This window comes from Tympanuchus pallidicinctus, unplaced genomic scaffold (genome assembly GCF_026119805.1).
Source record: "Tympanuchus pallidicinctus isolate F22 unplaced genomic scaffold, pur_lepc_1.0 scaffold1, whole genome shotgun sequence".
In the NCBI taxonomy this organism is placed as follows: domain Eukaryota; kingdom Metazoa; phylum Chordata; class Aves; order Galliformes; family Phasianidae; genus Tympanuchus; species Tympanuchus pallidicinctus.
This window is the reverse complement of record NW_026294618.1, coordinates 28,318,007-28,326,474: the sequence shown is the minus strand read 5'-3', so window position 1 is coordinate 28,326,474 and position 8,468 is coordinate 28,318,007. Positions and strand designations below refer to the sequence as shown.

Below are 8,468 nucleotides of genomic sequence, written 5' to 3'. Positions count from 1 at the left end.
CTCAGTACAGCAATGAAAGTGAGTAAAACACAGTTGTTATGTCTCTGAGCAATGGGTTGGATGAGGAGATTATCTTCATAATTAAAAAAAAACCCAGCCCCCACAAAGGTCTGAATGGCTCCTCTATTAATCACTACAAGGACACCATTTACTTACTGCATTTGTGAGAAACATGGCATAACAAAGCAGACCCTTTTTTTTTTTTTCTAACTCAGAGGGCATTTCATTCACAGACAATAATGGCTTTCCCTCACAGATATTACAATAATAAAGTGAAACTGAAAACATTCAGTAAATATAACCTTGCACAAATTACATATGTAACAGAACCTCATACATTTACCAAGCTGTGCAGAGTGTGAAACATTGGTCACCCTGAGGGACCCAGCTGGGTGCCGCCGTCTGCGGCCAAGCAGCAGTGCCATCGCTGCTCTGAGTCTACAGAAACCTCCTCCCTGCGCAAGAGGGATACAAAATGTTGCTCTTACAGTGGGAATAGTTTGTGAGCAGGAACTTCCAGCACTGTGGCAGCTCATACTGCTGCTGCATGTCACCTGTGGGTCTGCTGTGATGGGTGGACCTTTTGGGCGTCAGGAAGCTGGACCTGACTGTTGCAGGAGGGATTTGGGGAGTACGCAACTAAGTAGAAACAGAATTTTTGCTCTGCCACCGCCAGTCACTGAGGATTTAGAGCAAATTTATAAGGAAGGTGTAATTAAACATCTGGAAGTTAGTGAGAAGCGGGATAAAATGCAACAAGAAACTGGCTGAAGGACAATGTCACACAGTGAAGTTCCCTCACAGAAAGAAGCTCCATTAAACGTGGAGGTTGGCAGCCCTGCCTGTGGCATGGGGGTTGGATATTCATGATCCTTGAGGTCCCTTCCAACCCAGCCATTCTATGATTCCGTGAGCAGAATCTTAGTATCCCTCACACTCCAAAGCTGTGGTAAAGACCCATCAAAGGCAGCTTTTATCAGCGGCAGAGACAACGATTACACACAAACCTTCTCAGTTTGTCAGGCTGCTTCAGTCCCTACCAACTTCTCTCTCCTCAGCACAGCTGTCACCCTGTTTTTCTTCTGATTCCCGTTCTGGTCACCTGTTTCCCATCCTGTCTCATGGGAACCAACTTATGGGAAGCAGCACTGAGTGCGACAGCCCGGCGAAGGAGGCACAGGACGCTCACGGGAGCCAGTACGCCATGCAGGACCTGAACTTCCTTGCGCTATCCATAACCCACGCCAACCGAGCGCTGCACCGCTGCCCCCGGGCACCGCGGGCCGAAGGGAAGGCGTTCCCGCCCGCTCCATTGGCTCTCCCCGCGAGACTACTCGCCGTTTCTCGGCGCTCCATTGGCCGGGTTGCCCCTTCCCCCCGAGCCGATTGGCGGAGAGGGACGGAATCCCCTCGGGCGCGGGGAGGCGGCACTCGGTCTCCGGGCGGGGGCGGGCACCTGCGGCCGGGGCGGCCCGGGCGCGGCGGGGGTTCGGCGGCGGGGGGAACAAAGAACATGGCGGGTGAAGGAGGAGCTGGGCTGGCCCCGCCGGGAAGCACGCGCCAAGGGAAGACAACGCGCGACCCGGCTGAGCCTCGCCTCCTCCACCCCTTCCCCGCCTCCGTGGCGGGGCCCGCGGGAGGCGGGCGGGGCGGGGCGGGGCTGGGTGGGGCGGCTGGGAGCGGGGAGCTGCGTGCCGCAAGTTTTGCCCGGAGTGCCAAAGTTGGGCTCGGCTCAGGTGAGCAGCGGGAAGGGCGGGTGGCGAGTGGGGGGCTGCGGGGGGGGGCGGAGGGGTGCCGAAGGGCGGGACAACTTTTATTTTTTTGATATTATTATTATTGTTTCTTCTTCCCGAAACTTGAAATTTCGCACGGCGAGCGCGGCTGTCATGCCGGCTGCAGCCTTGGAGACGCGGTGCCGCCCCGCCGCTCGGCAGGGCTGGGAGCCCCGGGCTCGTGCTGGAACGCAAACTTTTCTTTATTATCGTTTCTGAGAGCACCGATCGGCCGGGCCTGAGTGGGGATGCGCCGGTACCGCTGCGTGCCTCGGGGCCGGCTCGCAGCGCGGAGTTCTTGCTGCCGAACCGTGATTAACGCGCTCGGAATTAATTCTGCCGGAGGTTGGAAATCCCGCCTCCCCCGCCGGGATGTACATCCGGGCAGCGCCGCGCGGATCAAAGCCCCTCCGCGTTCTTCTGTAGGAAAGCGCTCAGTCAGGGCGCTCCCGCTGCCGGCCCGCACTCCGTGCTGTGTCGGGCAGGGCCGAGCGGCGCCTCCGCGCTTGGCCGAGCGGAACGGGAGGGCGGCTGAGCCGTGCGGGCAGCCGCGTCGGGGCGGGTCGTTGTCATCTCTGCCCGTGTCGGGAGTGAAGCGGCGCCGGTTGTGGTGGGCACCGCTGACCGCACCGAAGAAGAATATCTCTTTAAAACGTGTTGACATTTAATTGACCTTTGGAAGTTCGTTCTGTTAATCATACTCGAAGCGCCGGCGCTATGGTTGACTGATCTGGTGTTCTTGCGCTCGGCCGTGCTCGGCATGTAAATTCTGTGGCATAATTGCTACTTATTGAGCAAGAAGTTCTTTTCTTCTCCTGAAAATGAGCGAGTTTTGCTGTGCCTCTGGCTGAGTGCTACTTGTGGAGCTCCGAATCAAAAGCTTTCCTGTCGTTAGTTCTTGTGCAGGGTGGGACCTGGGGTTAGAGAGAAATTCCATTACTGAAGCTGTGTTTTTCTCCTTCCTGAGGCCTCAAACAGGGCAAGGTAACCTTGAAGATTACTTCTGTGTCTGCTGCAAATCAAAACACCGTAGTTCCCTCTTCTTTTTTCCTTTGTGTACGTGTGTTTCTCCAAAGCCTTTCTTCTCTCCTGCTATTCAGATGCAGAAGTCCGAGTCAGAAGAGGTCCCAAAAGCAAAATAAAGAACTCCAGAAGTGAACGGTGTAAGCTGCGTGCTGCCTGTGTCACGGCTGGTGGCCCTAAGTTTGTTCTGAGCTGCATTTGTGCATACTGAAAATTGAAGTGTTATGACTGAGAGTCTGAGTAGATGTTGGTTTGCTTTCTGAAGGGTATGTTTCCCAGCGAGGTTGGTGCCACTGGTGGTGCTTTGCATGGCTGGAGACCTCTTATGCTGTATGTTGTATTTATAAGTCTGTTTTTCATGGAAGGTGGGGGAAACATTAGATCTTAATGTAATGTAATATCTGTGCTTCCTAACAGATTGCTAGCTCTTCACTGTTACACTTAAAACTGATTAAAAGCTATTGCCCCATCCTTGGAGCTGCTCAAAGCTGGGGCGGATGGGGCCCTGAGTAGCCTGGTCTGTTGGAGAGCAGCCCCGTCCACAGCAGGGGTTGGAACTAGATGGGCTTTAAGGTCCCTTCCAACCTAAGCCACTCTGTGATCTTATCATTATAAAACCTGACAGCTCTGAAGGGGCTCCTGCTGCAGTTCCCTCAACCGTTCCTTGTACTGCTGTACCCGGGACTCCTTGCGCAGCTCTGGAGTAGAGGTGATGCCTGCACTGCTCGGCAGCTCTCCTGGTGCTGTGTGTGTTGGGGAGGTGTGGGACCTGTTTCAGGTGCTGCTCTTAACAGCAACCTATGCTGTGAGTATTGAGAGAGCTGCTCTAGTGATAGAGTGCTGTTTGCTTAAGTACAATAGACACAAGTGTTGCATGTGATTAGTTATACTGAATCTTTAGAAAGCAGAGTGCAAGTGAATACTTCAAACACATTCCTCTGTTGCTGCTGATGGGAGAAGGCAGTGAGGAACCCTGGGCAGTGCGAGAACTCGTACACGTGGTTGCCTGGCTGGCAGCTGCCGCAGTGCCTGCAAGCTCATGGCAGGCACCTGCAGCTTCTGTGGGAGAAGCTGAAAGGCAGCGACCAGGGACAGCCATGGGTGGAGGGCCTGGAGTGGCTGGCAGGAGATCTGGGAGGTCTGACCTGCAGGTTAGCCTCTCTAGAAGCTCAGCCCTTTGCTCTAGCTGGATGAGAGTATACAGCTGTTCCCATTTGCAGCTGCATACTCTGTCCTGCAGTTAGGTTCCTGAGTAGTCACTTTTCAATGCTTCCCCCATCCCAAGGCCAGGCCAGAAGCTTGTACCTAAGGATCCTTCTGCAGTTTGGGGCAGAATTTCAGACGTGGTGCCCTCTGGGGGCAGGAATCCCGGGCTGAACCTCACCTACTGACATTGCACGGCCAAGTGTGAGGTCCTCACAGCAGAGATATCTTCAGCTGTGGAGTGAGGCCTGAGGTGGAGCTGAGGAGATGTGAATCTGGATGCTTCCTGTCCTGGTGCTTGTGCTGTGCTAAAAGGCTTTGGTATAGCCAGCCCCTTCCCAAACTCATGGTTTTATTGTCAGGATTAAGGTTAGGTCTGGAAATCGTGCCTCATAACACATTTTAATTTCAGCAGATGGGAGTGAAGTAAGGATGCTGAGAACCGAACAGAGCTTTGGACACACATTAGTGGTTAAGGCAGTTCTGTCTGTGTGCATGCCCTGGGAAGCAGGCTGTGTGCTCTGAGAGCTGTAGGCACTACAGGGTTACACGGCAGCCAAGCAGGCATGCTTGGAGTTTTATTCCTATCTAAAACTCTATCAGGCACCTAAACCCCTGAGGGTTAAGAGAGAGTCTTATGAAGGCAAGGTTGATGTTCTTTTTATCTGCATTCCTAGATTACTCTGAGAAGGATAATGTGAAGTCATTCACTGAGGATTATGGCATTGCATGAGAGGAATGTAACATTGGGCCATAAATTAACAGAAACCAGGAAAGCTCATTCTCAGGTCCTGCTCATTTGTGCAGTGGTTTGCATGTGACCCTTTACACCAAGCACTCGTAGTGCAGAAATGTACCTTTTGTAACAACAGAAACTGCCCTGCCACTTACATTTTGTGAAGGTTGTAAGCAAAGAAAAGTGTTCTCTTTTAATTTCAGGTGTGTGAAAAGTAAGGTTTTGCATCATTCTCTAAGGCCATTTTTGCCTGTATCGCTTCATGTTGAGTAAAGCAGAGCAGTTGTGTGGCCTCGATCAGTGTTGGCCCAACAGATGCCTTTCCCCTGTAACACTGCATGAGTGGAGTGCTGTTGTAGATGAGTATAGTTGCATTTTAACATACCTGCTGGTGAAGATGAGCCCAAGCCATCCTAATATGACGTGCCTGACATAATCCTAAAGGGATTAGTTATTAATACATTTGAGGGGAAAAAAAAGTCTGTTCTTGCCTCAGTGTTTCTGTCCAGTGACACACATGCTAAATTAAAGCTTTTGTGGGAAGTTGATTATAAACTTTCTCTGCATCTACACAGCAGTCCTTTTCTTGGAGCTGTCAAGATACATTCTAATAGCTCTAATTTTTAGCTGACTACAAAGCTGTATTTATTCACCAGGGACTTTCTGTGCTAATAAACATCAGAAAAATTTTGGTTAAAGACCTTTTTGTAGCTGGCCTCCTGTCCCCTTTTCTATAACTTCTGGGCAATTATTTCTAATGATCAAAAGCAAGATGTGTTTAAACCCCTTGTTTGCATCTGTAGGAGGCTGTGCAGGGATAACATTTAGAATAGCAATCAGTGATGATCACAGCTGGGTTTTTTTTGTTGTCTTTTTTCCCCCCTGGAGGGGAGTTCTCCCTTGGACTGAAACTGACAGGGAACTTTTCTCAGCACATTCATCTCTTCCTCCCTGTCCCACAACTCTGTTCTGACTGCAAACTGGGGTTGGCTCTGCTTCTCCCCTCCATATAACTTTTAGTATGTGCGCTCTTGGTCATGGCACTGCTGGTTTCTGTGCAGTGTATTCCTCTGCAGGTTGCTCACTAGGGCTTAGCAGGGACATTTGTGTTGTGTTGGTACAACCCATTCGCTGCCTTAAGTGGTCAGTCAATGCACTCTCATCTCTTCCTAGTGCTGAACTGTGTCTTTTTAGCTTGGTGGACCGTTTTGTCAGCGTGCATAAGTCTACTTGGCTTCTGGAGAGCTGGGAGGAAAGAACTTTTCACACTGAGGTTAAGAGGGATCTAAAAGTATAACATTAACAGTTTCAGGTTCATGACCCTGTCAGCGTGATGTCAGCTTTCCACCAATAAAGTGGAGTACTTAACGACCGTGGGAACAGCGAGCATTTTGCTACCTGGAAGGTGATGTTTGGCCTCGTGCTGTAAGCCTGGTCATAGCCAGGGAGAAGGGAGGCTGCTGAAAATAAGTGAAGGGCTGGATTTCAGTAGCTGTACTGCACCTGGTCTATTGTGTGCAAAGGTTAATGCATGTGCTGCATATAAACTGCAGTTTTGTTCCTTACATGTTGGTTTTTTTAATACATTTTACCTGCATAACACTGTGAGTAAGCAAGCTTTTTCTCGAGCACTATAGCATATGGTGTTAACAGAGTTGCTTTCCGCGTATTTTTAGTGGAAGCACTGCTTGACATAGTATCCAGAAGTCATCTTGCATCCAGTATAAATTTCTGGCAATGTTCAGGTACCTTCAGGGCAAACACTGCACAACTGTAAGTGTAAGCTGAAGTGTGGCAGACTCTTCTGCAGAGTGTGGAGCTTTGCAGTTCTCTCTGTAGTACATGGAGTAAAAATGGCTCTGTAATCAGAGACTGTATTCATGTCAGTGTACTGGAGGTGAATGGTAAATGTTAAGACTATGCTAATTGTTTTGGGAGTCCTTATATCCTAATTGCAGATGAGCTCTGTAGGAGAGCGGTGATGATAGGAACAGAGAAGTGCCCTTCCCTGTTTCTGCAAGGGAAGCTTCCCTCCTCTTCCATCCTCTCCAAATTAGTGCTTTGACCCTGGCTAAGGGCAAGCAGAGCCAGTTCCTGCCCAGGCACCAGAAATATGAGGGTAAGCACTCTGCGTGTGAGATATGGGTCACTCGGCCACCACAACAATAAGAGCTGAGTTTCTGCATTTCTTCAAAACTATGTGAGAGACATGGACTGGGAGTCTGTTTCCAAATCATTGGATGGAAGCGTCCTAGATGTTCCTGTGGTTTGCTAGTGTGAGTTTTGTTTGAAAATTGTTGTGGTTGGCTCAATCACAGAATTGCAGGGGTTGGAAGGGACCTCAAGAGATCGAGTCCAACCCCCCTGCCAAAGCAGGTACCCTGCAGCAGGTCACACAGGTAGGTGTCCAGATGCGTCTTGAATATCTCCACAGATAGAAGGAGACTCCACAGCCTCTCTGGGCAACCTGTTCCAGGGCTCAGTCACCTTACTGTAAAGAAGTTATTCCAATATTAGTACAGAACTTACTGTGTTCAAGTTTTAGGCCATTACTCCTTGTCCTATTGCTACACACCACTAAGGAGAGCCTGGCCTCTTCTGTTTGCCTTCCACCTCCCTGTAGATATTTATGGACATTTATCAGGTTTCCCCTGTCTTCTCTAACCCAGCTTGAACAGGCCTAGGTTACTCAGCCTTTCCTCATATGGGAGTTTTTTTTTTTTTAACTGGGGAGCCCAGAACTGGACACAGTGGTTTAAATGTGGCCTTACCAGGGTACAGTAGAGGGGGAGGATCACCTCCCTTGATCTGCTGTCTACGCTCTTTTTAATTCACCCCAAGATCCCACTGGCCTTCTTGGACACCAAGGCACACTGCACGCTCATGGCCAACTTCTTGTCCATCAGGACCCCCAAGTCCTTCTCCACAGAGGTCTTTTTCAGCAGGCCATCCCATAACCTGAACTGATACATGTGGTTATTCTTCCCCAGGTGTATGACTCTACACTTGCCCTTGTTTAACCTCATTGGGAACACCAAGAATTTCTCTCATGTGACCCCCTTCTTTCTGCAGAGTGTCCCCTGTGCAGGAGGCTTGTTGTTTCAGCAGGAGAGCGTTGTCTTCAGCACAATATCCTCTGTGTGGTCATCTTGCTTTCTTTTTAAGTATATAGATAGAGAGGTCCACTCTGTGTTACAGCTAACTTGTTAAATCTCAGTAAATGGTTCTTGCTGGACTTGGGAAATGTTGTGTTTGGGACTATTGGGAAATGCTCCACCCAGATACTCATGGGAAGATGTTATTGCCAGTGAGGACTGTTTTCTTGTCTATTGTATGCTCTTTATTCAAATAAATAACCCTTCTGTTTATCTACATTGCATTCCTCTGAAATAGAAAAGATTAGCCTAGAGTGTGCTACTGTGGAAACTGGTACAGAGGAGCAAACAGTATAACCTCAGCTGGTTCCCTGCTCTGTGGTGGCACCATGACTTGCACGTGTCTCGTTAATGTGTGATCATGTTTAATGCTCTGAGCCACCTGTAATTCACTTCTGCCAGGTGGTGGTAAGGGATTAGTGAGTGTGTTTCACCTTCCCTTCCATCCATTGGTACCTCAGGACATAAAGCTTTTGGGTTATGCAGAAATGCTCTCAAAACCCTGAATTCAACCACTGTGTACTGTTTCTGATTTTGTAGCTGAGTATAAATATTGCTGATATTTTAACTTGATCTTTA

General features: G+C 49.5%; 1 long non-coding RNA gene across 9 annotated transcripts in view; it reads left to right on the top strand.

Annotated features, from left to right (window-relative positions):
- The first annotated feature begins 1,666 nt into the window (after positions 1 to 1,666).
- Positions 1,667 to 8,468, top strand: part of LOC128082356 (uncharacterized) — a 62,204-nt gene continuing 55,402 nt past the window's right edge. For all 9 annotated transcript variants that reach the window (XR_008207637.1, XR_008207634.1, XR_008207639.1 and 6 more), the window contains exon 1: positions 1,667 to 1,736. This is a non-coding gene — a long non-coding RNA (uncharacterized LOC128082356). The remainder of the gene's footprint in view (positions 1,737 to 8,468) is intronic.